This window comes from Dipodomys ordii, unplaced genomic scaffold, assembly GCF_000151885.1.
Source record: "Dipodomys ordii isolate 6190 unplaced genomic scaffold, Dord_2.0 Scaffold21, whole genome shotgun sequence".
NCBI lineage: Eukaryota > Metazoa > Chordata > Mammalia > Rodentia > Heteromyidae > Dipodomys > Dipodomys ordii.
This window is the reverse complement of record NW_012267237.1, coordinates 13036426-13048367: the sequence shown is the minus strand read 5'-3', so window position 1 is coordinate 13048367 and position 11942 is coordinate 13036426.

Below are 11942 nucleotides of genomic sequence, written 5' to 3'. Positions count from 1 at the left end.
CGACGTTGTTCTGTTTTGTTTTCTTTCAGCCTTCTCATTACTCTTATTATACAACTTTGTTTCCTCTATGTGTATGCATATGCATCTATCATTTCTTGTCCTACATCATTATTTTTCCCATATTCCAGACGCAATATAGAATTGTAACAAATTTGTAAATAAAGCTGTCCTCTGATTCCCTGAATTTGAGTTACTGTCAAGAGTGTATACATGTGACCTTTACTTTCTTTCCTGGGGGAGTATCACAAGATATGAGAAGCACTGTTCTTTGAGGACTAAACAAACAGGAGCAGGTGATGCAAGCCTGTAATCCCAGCTACCTGGAGGTTGAGGATAAAGAAGCAAGAATCAAGACCAGACTAGGCAACATAGAAAGATTAAGCAAACACACAACCATAGATAAACAAATGGATGGATAGGGGGATAGATAGATTGATAATAGAGAGATAGATAGCAGGCTAAATGATGTATCATTTAAAGAATTTGATTATTGTTCAGCTTTAACTAAAATATAGATAGATGATAACTATTAATGAAATTATATTCTATTGTTTCTATACATTGAATGTATTTATTCTATCTTCATTTCTACTTCAACTACCACTTCTCATTGTGAGCAAGGACTGAATTATGTTCGTTTTTCATTATTAGTGAATGACTAGAAATTTCAAATCTTGCCATGAATGTTTGGATCCGATATGAGCATTTTATCATATGATATGGACCAGATAGAAAAAATCAATATATGTAAAGAAGTTACGATCTAATTCCATTTATAATGCAACTAAGAGTCACTGCCTTATCTACAAAACCCAGTTACAAATAGTCACCTTAGTAAATTAAGGCATGAAGGTTCTGACCTACTAGGTCCTTTCATGAGTGAAAAGCCAATGAAAATTAAAGAACTATTCAAGACATTATTGAATTTATTGTCTCATGTATGCCTTCAATTGATATTTAACACCAGTTGAATACCAGATAAATAAGAAAGTCATCTTTTCTGCATCCTCAAATGTCCATGTATTTATAGAAACTTTTCATAGAAAACGGAACCATGATGGAGAAGGTAGAAATAAGTGCGTGCAAAGCTCAGGATCATCCCTAATGCTCATCATCTGATCTTGCCTCCTTGATTGCTTTCATTATGATCTTCACACCATAATCCTTCTTCCTTCTTACTATTGTCAGAGTTTGTTGGGAAAACATTGGAGCCGTCCTTCCAAGAGCCATTCATTGTATTTCTCAATGCCGGCGGCCTCTCCTGTGTACAACGTCTTGGTTTGGAACCATCAATAACTCTGTCTGATGCCAGTACAAACCTTCAGAGTTAAATACTTTAAATCCTGTTGTTTTAATGTTCTAATTTGAAGAGGGAAGAGATGAGGCCTCATAACGGTGAGATGGTCAAAGTGGTGTGTGTGGGCGAGATTCCTTTACCACTGATCTTAGAATACATGAACACAACCATACTTTTCCTCAGGGCATTTATTGATTACAATCATTTAGACACATGAAGAAATGCTCAACATCTCTGGCCATAAAAGAAATGCAAATAAAAAAAAACATTGAGATGCTACCTCAACCTCTGTTAGAACAGATCCTGGAGGGGATGTGGCCAAAGGAGAACCCCACTGCATTGATAGTGGGAATGTAAACTTGTTCAGCCACTCTGGAAAGCAGTGCAAAGGTTCCTCAAAAGACTCCACATAGAGCTTCCCTGTGACCCAGCAATCCCACTTCTGGGCATTTAACCAAATGACCACAAACAAGGTCACACTACAGCTACCAACCAGCACAACTATGTTTATCGCAGCATTATTTACCATAGGTAAGACATGGAACCAACCTAGATATCCCTCAGCAGATGAATGGATCAAGAAAATGTGGTATATATATCCAATGGAAGTCTATGATTTCATGAGAAAGAATGATATCATCCCATTCATAAGGTAATGAAAAGACTTTGAAAAAATCATGTTAAATGAAGTAAGCCAGACCTAAGTAAACATAGGTTCCATGGTTTGCCTCATTTGTAATAATTAGTATATGTCTAGGATAGTCCTAGCATAGGATTAGATAGCTCAATAGCTATGTACATATGACCATAGAAGATGATGCTAATTCAAATTAACTCCAAGGTATGGAACAAGAGTTTTTGCTTTGTTGTTGTTGTTTTAATGTACTGCGTGAAGTTATTTCCTTTTTTCTTTTTCATTTATTCCCCCTTTGCTTTAATCTCCTGTTGTCACTGTATTTGATTTTGGGACTCTGTGTCTTGTATATACATTTATCTGATTTTGAAGAAAGGGAACAACAAAATGGTGAGACAAAGGAAAACGGGTGAATCAATTTAACAGCAATACTCAGAAGACAATATGTTGAAAATGAACTGTGCAACTTGAGGGACAAGATGGGAGTTGGGCAGAGGGAAAGTGGGTGAAAAATGAGGGAGCAAGTGACAATATTCAACTAAAATATACTTCTTACCTTATGTATGTAATTATAACCCCTCTGTACATCACTGTGACAATAAAATTGAACTTAAAATAACGAAAATTACTTGGAACTCAGATTTGAATAAAGTTCCAAGAAATAGAATAGAAACTTCTTTCCATTGTACAATTGAAATTGGTCAACATGTATACATTTGGCTGAAAACTGAAAAATCATAATATGCTATGGAATCTTGTTCCTGGGTTTTCTTTCTCTGAAGATCTTTGGCTGTAAAACCGGACAAGAATAGATTCCACCTGCAAAGCTGCAGTGACAGATTAATAGGTAACAAAGAGCTGTTTCCTCCCTGGAACTCAGGAAACATCAAGTCAGTTTACTAACATAGCCTTTGGTTCAAGACTTTAATTCAGGTTATGATGCTCAACAATGGGAAGGTTGTGCATGCCTTACTTGCCAGAAAAGCTGATACAGGAAAATCATGAGACAAAGGCAATTTCTCTTGACTTAAGTCCTGCTTTCAGAAGAATAAATGTTTTCTGTCATTTGATCACTGGGCTCTGAGGATCCCAGGTGCCCTCCTGCTTCTCTTCTTAGTGTTGTCATGATTTTTGCTAGTCTTTTTTGTTATTGTTGTTTTGTTTTGTCGGTCGTGGGGCCTGAACTCTGGGCCTGGGAGATGTCTCTCAGCCCTTCAGCTCAAGGCTAGCGCTCTACCACTTGAACCACAGCACCACTTCCGGTTTTATATTGCAGATAAGAGCTTCATGGCTTTTCCTGCCGGGACTGGCTTTGAACTGTGATCCTCAGATCTCAGCTTCCTGAGTAGCTAGGTTACAGGTATGAGCCACCGGCCCCTGGCCTTGCTAGTCTTCTCCATTGTTAATTTCCTTCTTAAAATCCTTCTAAAGCTCACACACAATATCATGAAACCATATAATTAATCACATTTTCAGAGTCTTGACAAAACTTTTATGACAATAGTTCACTATTTTTTTGAATTTCTATATATTTGGCAATTGGATCATACATAATAGTAAGCAGCCTATACTGTACATAGTATTTGATCTTTTTATTTTTTTTCTATCAACACCTTTACCTTTGTACCAGGTACTGCTTTTTTAAAAAATATTTTTATTGTGAAAATACTATGGAGGGGTTGCAGTTCCATGAGCAAGGTAATGAGTACATTTCTTATCGAGCATTGCTGATTCCTCCTTTGTTTTACCCCTACCATCCCTTCCCTCCCTCCTCCACAACTACACTACACTGCCCGCCCTCCACTGCTTCCATTGTAAAGTTTCGTTTTTCAACATAGTGACTTGTACATCTCATTGTTGCAATGGGTCAACATATATCCCTATTTAAACATTTTGTTTTTTTCCTTCACTTCCCCAAATTATGCCAACAAAAAATACAGTGAAAATGGGGGTTATACAGTGGGGGAGGGACATAAAAAGCAACAAAAAAATCACATAATACCTTATAAATACTTTACAAACAATAGCGGGAAAGAAAAAAAAACACTTGCATTCCTATCTTGGGGTTCATTTCACTTACGTTCATCTTATCTGGTCATATGTATAGAGCCTTTGACCTTTTCTACTTGTCCCAGACATATACCAGTTATTGCAAATAAGGAAGACCATGGGACCTATGTTTCTTTGGGCCTGGCTTACTTCACTTATGCTCAACCTCTCCAGCTATAAAAGAAATGCAAATCAAAAAAAAACATTGAAATTCTATCTCACTCCAGTTAGAATGGCTAGAATCAGTAACTCTTAATTACAACAGATGCTGGAGGGGATGTGGCCAGAAGGGAACCCTACTGCATTGTTGGTGGGAGTATAATCTTTTTCAACCACTTTGGAAAGCAGTATGGAGTTTCCTCAAAAGACTCCACATAGAGCTCCCCTAAGACCCAGCAATCCCACTTTTGGGCACCTACCCAAATGATCACAAACAAGACCATACTAAAGCCACCAGTACAACTATGTTTATTGCAGCATTATTTACCATAGCTAAGATATGGAACCAACCCAGATGCCCCTCAGTACATGAATGGATCCAGAAAATGTGATAGATAGATAAATAGACAGACAGACGGACAGACAGACAGACAGATAGATAGATAGATAGATAGATAGATAGATAGATAGATAGATACATACATACATACATACATACATACATACACACAGTGGAATCCTATGCCTCCCTCAGAAAGAATGACATCGCCTCATTTGTTAGGAAATGGAAATACTTGGTACTGCTCTTTTGTTTGTTTTGCTTTTTTAAATTTTGTTTTATCGTGAAGATGCCGTAGAGAGGTATTACAGTTACATGAGTAAGGCAATGAGTACATTTCTTTTCAATCATTGTTACCCCTTCCCTTGTTCTCCCACTATCCCTTCCCTCCCCCACCTTCCTCACTCCTCCCCGCTTGAAGGTGTAAAGTGTATGTCCAGTATAGTAACTTGTAGGTATTATTGTTGCAATGGATCATCCTGTGTCCAGGCACCATTTTAATTGTTTACGAATATGATTTTAATTATATGAGTAGTTAAAATGAGTAAGACATTGATAAGCATCATAATTTGTTGAATTTTCTTCCTACAATGTTTGTTATGCATTTGGAAGCACAATTTAATTTATCATTGATGTTGACCTTGCTACAGCTACTCAGAGACCATGTCGACTGTTGCTAGGTTGTCAAGAGAATCTTTGTTCTTTTCTCAGTGTTGGGTGCTTGTCATGGTTTCTCTAAGACCATGACATGCCACAAAGCCTGTCATGCTGAAATTTGTGGATTCTTGAGTGATCAAAAAAGCAAGTAAAGGAATTCCCTTCAAATAAGCACAGTAAAATAGGTTGGATTTAATAGACTTGAAATATTTTACAGGTGAAGTGGTCATTGTTTATTTTCATGACTCAGTATTACAGCAGAAGAATAGGCCTGCCATCCCTTAGTCTGGTACTTTTTGCAAAGTTAATAAATAAATGTATCAAACAACTTCCTCTGTGTTCTAAAGGTAGATTTCAGTACAATTTCTCATGCTGTTACTGACATTTGATTCAGGAGGTTGTCTGTAAAATGTAAAACTTCTCTCTATTTTATCTTAAAGATCACACTCCTGTATTATTAGAACACTGATTATTTGATACCATATTCAGAGAAATAGTATTTTCTTAAAACCTTATCTTTTCTTATGTATATCTTTTCATATTTTGTTTCTGAATCATGTCTTTAGGTTAAAGGAAATATTTTTCATTCTTTTTCCTATTATTATAATATCTGAGACTTTAGCAGTATTTATAATTTGTTTTAGAGACATATTCTCATCCAGTAACCCTGGCTGAATTCTTCTTGCAATCTTCCTGTCTGTTTCTTATTTGCTGGCATTTCACGCATGATAATCAAGCACACCATATATTTATATATTGGAAGAATATCTAGAATGTAGTGGTTAAAATCTCAGTCTCTGGGGCTGCAGACTTCCTTACTGTACCTGAAATTATCATCGCTTTATAGTTGTTTGATTGGAATTACTTAACCTCATCTTGCCAGGAAGTGCAAGATGTGGTAGCACTATCTCATAAAATATTAAGAGTAAAATGAATGAATAAAGTCTTTGATATTTAAGACATTGAGGCTTCCTGCTGTGTTCTGATTAGTAATAACCTTTGCTTTGATAATAATCACAAGTCTAAAACCACTGTTTATGTAAAACCTTCAAAGCAGGTTTACTGAGTTAAAAAAATTAAATCTCAAGCCCTTCATGGTTATTTACTTTATAAAAGTAAGTCCTCAATGATCAATTTCCATTATGAAATAATCAAAAGAAAACATATTGCAAATATGAATCATTGTGTAGTTTCCAATATTAATGTTAATAGTAGGTAACACTACAACAAGAATTCATTCTCAGTTTTTTTTTCTTGTTTCTGTGAATAGCACAATTAATATCATGGCATGGCTGTTTGGCTTCTTTTCAACCTGGCTTATACAAAATGTTTTCTACATTATAAGTAGAATTTTCTTAAATATACTTGTTCTACTGAGTTATTTTTATTTCTACATGTGAAATTCTGAAATATCGCTTTTCCAAAAAAAAAGTAAGCATAAAATGAAAGTTGGATCACTGACTTCCAATTTTACACCATAATAAAGCTTCATGACTTACCAAATCATCTGGAGATTCTATACATAGAAAAATGAAGTATCTCTTACTTCATCACAAAGCAAAAAGACATTATAGATGACAGTTTTACTAAAATCATGTGTGTGTGTATATATAGATATATATGTAATCACTTAAAATATAAGATTATTGTATTTACATAAAATGAATACAGGAGCTGGGTGCTTTTGGCTCACAATTGTAGTCCTAGCTACTCAGCAGCTGAAAGCTGAGGTTCGTGACTTGAAGGCACCCCAAGCAGGAAAGTCCATGAAACACTCATTTCCAATTTATGACCAAGAGTCATAAGCAAAGTGTGGCTAATGTGGTAAAGCACTAGCTCTGAGCAAAAACAAATGAAAATAAATGAAAACAAACAAATAAAAAAGAACAACAACAACAAAAACCCACAGGACAACACCCAGGCCCTGAGATTTGCATTACAAAAAAATAAAAAAAATATTACTAAGACTTGTGATTAAAAATAATTGCCTTAAATTAACTTTAGAGCACTTTCATTCTTTCTTTTTCTAGTTTTTTTTTAAATTTTGTTTTATTGTAAAGATGCTGTACAAAGGGGTTATAGTTACATGAGTAAGGTAATGAGTATGTTTGTTTTTCTCCTACTATCCCTTCCTGCCCCCATGGCACCCACACACCCAAAGTTGTAAAGTTCATTTCCAATATAGTGTCTTGTGAGTCTCGTTGCAATACATCATCCTCTGTCCTCATTTCAGCATTTTGTTTTTCCCCTCCCTCTCCCCAAAGTAGAAAAATGTATATACAAGGTGCAAAGCCCCGGCTGGGAAGGTGTCTCAATGGTAGAGATCTTGCCTTGCATGCTTGAGGCCCTGGGTTCGATTCCTCAGCACCAAATAAGCAGAAGAAAAAAAGCTGCAAGCTCAAGTGGTAGAGCGCTAGCCTTGAGCTGAAGAGCTGAGGGACAGCACCCAGGCCCAGAGTTCAGGCCCCATGACCGGACCCCCCCCAAAAAAAATAAAAGATGCAAAGCACCAAAATAAAATAAAGGGACAGCAAATGATATCCCATAGGGGGAAGAACACATATGTAAACATAAGGAAACTTAATTACCAAGAATAAATAAATGATATACTACTTCAGGGGTTGAAGTTTGATATGATTTTTTTAACCTAACCTTTTAATTTCCAATTAAAATAAAAGCAAATATATATATATGTATATATATATAATTTCTAAACTTTCTCCAAGCTTTGATGGAATATACTTTGCAAGATATTGTGCCAAATAAGAATGTAGAGTATGCAGCAACCTTATACCTGCGTCCCTTTGAGGAGTTGGTCTGCATACTTTTAGATGCTCCGTGAACTTCCTGATTCTCATTCTTTTCCACCAGGATGTACCTGTCACCCAATTGCCAGAAGCAATATTGATAACTCATGTAATTCCATATGTTTTTACCTTTTATGCAATTTACACTTTTACAAAGTTTTAGAAAGAGGACAAGGAAGGAGCAATGGAAATGGAATATAATCCAGTGATAATAAAATATTGAAACTAGGCAGGGGAAGAGAGGGTAGACTATATGCTGGACTATTGACTTAGGAGAAAGATTGCACATAGAGGAGCCTGCCTTTGTGTCACTCCTATAATTTACTATCACCTGCACATACATGTGTGTGTGTGTGTGTGTGTGTGTGTGTGTGTGTGTACATGCTATTAGTCATTAGTATAAAGTCATGGTTGCTTACTATTGTATGTATGCATTGATCAATGTATAAAATTTATATTCCATGGACTACAATGTAAATAACCAGAGCATTGCCCACACAAAAATATGTAATTATCTTGTAGCTCTACTCCTGCTCAGCACCCAGTGACAGCCTCCATGTGCTGCTCCATGCTGGGCAGTGCTGCAAGTGATCTGTATTTTTTTTTTCTCCACAAGAAGTGAACAACACCTTTAAACCATCAGCAGAATTTCTTCAGCCTCAATATGAATCTTTCAAAAACTATCCTTTTGAGAACAGTACATTGTGATATAATAGGAAATCCTGTAAGGTTGGCTGCAGATCTTCTAAAGAGCTTTGAGCATGATGTTTAGTGCTTTATAAATAACTGCATTGTCAGTTTATATATTATCCAGCACAATTCTTGTGCCTGCATTAGAGAGATGGCACTAAGAAACAGAAAGGAGAAAAATGGTCTGGATTTTCTCTCTCTGCTCTAGATAAGGAAGCAGTTTTCTGTTTTCATTAGATTTGAGGGTCTATACACGTGTAACTTCATATTTCTGCTTCATGAATGAGATTAAAGATTCAGTAAGGGAAATCACCTGAAGCAATAGATAAGTGAGAAAATTATTTTAGCAAAATGATCCCTTTCAGTTGCCTTGTGATTCAGACCCCTATATAATTCTTGATATAAAACAACAACTATACTTATTGTAATAGTCAATTCAAGATCTGGAAGTGGCTGGGCGCCAGTGGCTCATGCCTGTAATCCTAGTTACTCAGGAGGCTGAGATCTGAGGATAACGTCTCAAAGCCAGCTCTGGTAGGAAAGTCCATGAGATTGTTGTCTCCAATAAACCACTAGAAAACTGGAAGTGGTGCTATGGCTCAAGCGATAGATTGCTCGCCTTGAGCTGAAGAGCTGAGGGACAGCTCCCAAGCCCAGAGTTCCCACGACCAACAAAAAAAGAAGAAGAAAAAAAAAAAGATCTGGAAGTGAAGATGTGAGTCAAGTGATAACCCACAAGCACTGAGAATTAGGAGGCTCTGAGTTCAAGTTCGTGTGTGTGTGTGTGTGTGTGTGTGTGTGTGTGTGCGCGCGCGCACGCGCGCGCGCCGGAATCTGACAGAATGCAGCAATGGTCAGAAACAATGACCTTTGCTCCCTGAGCATGTATGCTATGGAAAGACAGGAAGGGATTATCACAGGGATGTAACAGAACTCTCTTCACTACTGTGCCTTAGTTTGGGATAGAAATCACTTGGTTTGTTCCCATGTGGCATCAGCATGTGACCTGATTTTCTTATAGTGTGGTAACCCCAGGATTGAATTGTTGTCTCTGAGCTCAGAGAACCGATAGGAAGATGCCAGTCTTCTATATTCTAATCTTGTAGGTCCCAATGTCACTTCTATCATACCAGCAGAGGATTCTAGCAGACAAGACTTGAGATGACTTCAGAGAAGACTTGACTTAGAGGCCAAAAATTCATACTCCTGAGAAATCTAAAGACACCAGATGAAAAAAATACATTGCAATATTTTGAAATACAGAAAAATGTTTAGAGTAGAATAGGTAAAATTACTTTCATATTCTTGTCAGTATCTCAGACCAGAGGACCTTATTAGGCATGCTACCAAGAAAAGATTTTTTTTGATATTATTCAGTTCTTTGAGTCTTTAATATTTAGTATTCATATATTCTCTAGGAGAATAATGGGAAAATAAGTGTCTCAAAGGCTCACAAAATTAATCACAGAGTTTAAACAAATTTTCAGGAATAAAAGAAGAATTCCTAGGTAGGTAAGGAAGAGTAAAAGTAAATTCACAAAATTACACAGCATCTCAATGTTTTATTTGCAATAACTAGCATATGTCTGAGACAAGCAGAAAAGGTCAGATAAGATGATGGTAGGCGAGATGAACCCCAAGATAAGTATTCGAATGGTTTTTCTTTCTTGCTATTGTTTCTAACATATTTATAAGATGATTTCTTTGTTGCTTTGTATATCCCTTCCCCACAGTATAACCCCTGTTTTCACTATATTTGACGCTGGTATAATTTAGGAAGGGGAAGGGAAAAAACAAATTGTTTAAATAGAGATACAGGTGGACTCATTCCAAAAATGAGATGTACAAGATGCTATGTTGAAAACGAACTTTACAACTTTGGTGTGGTGCGGAGGGAGGGGGAGTGTGGTCATGGAGATGGAAGGGCATAGATGGTAGGGGAAAACAAAGAGAAGGCAACAATGCTTGATAAGAAATGTACTCATTACCTTGCTCATGTAATTGTAACCCCTCTGTGTGGTATTTTTACAATAAAAAGCCTATTAAAATAAGTTTTTCTTTTTTCTTTGTCACAAAGTGACAAGGAGCTTGTTAGTAACCGATAGAGAAATAAGTTTTGGGTTGATTTTCATGTCAAAAACAGAGATCTGATAAGATCAAAGACAATATTAAGCAGCATGATGCTGCAGTTGATGCTTGTGTGACAGACTTGATGTCCTGTAATGTCTACAAAATTCTTTCACTGAGAAAAGGTTTCATGCTTCTACATTTAGCATTTGTGACAGCTTATTTCTATCATTTTTTAAAAGAACCATTTTGTAGTAATTTCAAGCTCATTCAACCATGCCAGGGAGGACTTCAAGGACTGTTGTTTTTAACCTTCCTAGAGCAGAACAGACCTTAACATAGATGGAACAAAAATGCATATGTATTCTATCAAATCCATCAGACTCTCCTCTTTATAGCCCAGAATTTCCCAAGGGTTTGAAGGGCACTTGTTTGACTCTGTGGTGAATATGGACATTAACACTATGTGGGAGATAGTGAGGGATGGGGTGACAGTAATTTAAGAAATGTACTCATTGTCTTACTTAAGCAACTAACACACCCTGCTCATCATCTTTTCAATAAAAATAAAATTTTAAAAAAATACAAAAGTTAATACAGAGCCTCTGTTTGAATACAGAACAGCTATTGATAATGACAGTGTAAAAATTAAAGCTCTTAAGCTTGATGAACATTGCTGTCTTCATATAAGGTAATCAATTGAGTTAAGAAAATCTGGGGGCAATTTATCACATGAAAAGTAAGTGTCATAAGTTGTTGGAATTTTTCTAATTAAGGTAAAACCCGGACTCCTCTGCATACATTTATCTTATTTCTTTTATGGTACAAAATATTTATATTCCTTGGCAACTTTTCCATTTAATTTTCCCTTACTTCTACCAAGACTACATACATGTTGATAGCGATGACTTTCACCTGACATAGACTGCAAATTGCCTTCTGTTCTGCCTTTTCTTTTGTTTCATTTTTGTTGTGTACTTTTTAAAAGTAATGTGATTACATTATAAAGCATTCATGTTTTACTTTCACTTGATAATTACAATGGCATTTCAGTCTTTCTATCATAATTTTTTCTCTTTTTGTATTTATTTTTATTTGTTTATTATAGTGTTTTGAACTAATGTCTCGCACGTACTCATTAGGCGCTCTTTCCCGGAGAGATACCCATCTACCCTATGTTGGGGGTGGGGGAGAAAGCATAGGAATTGTTCAGACCAAGATGATGCTCCTATCATTGCATCA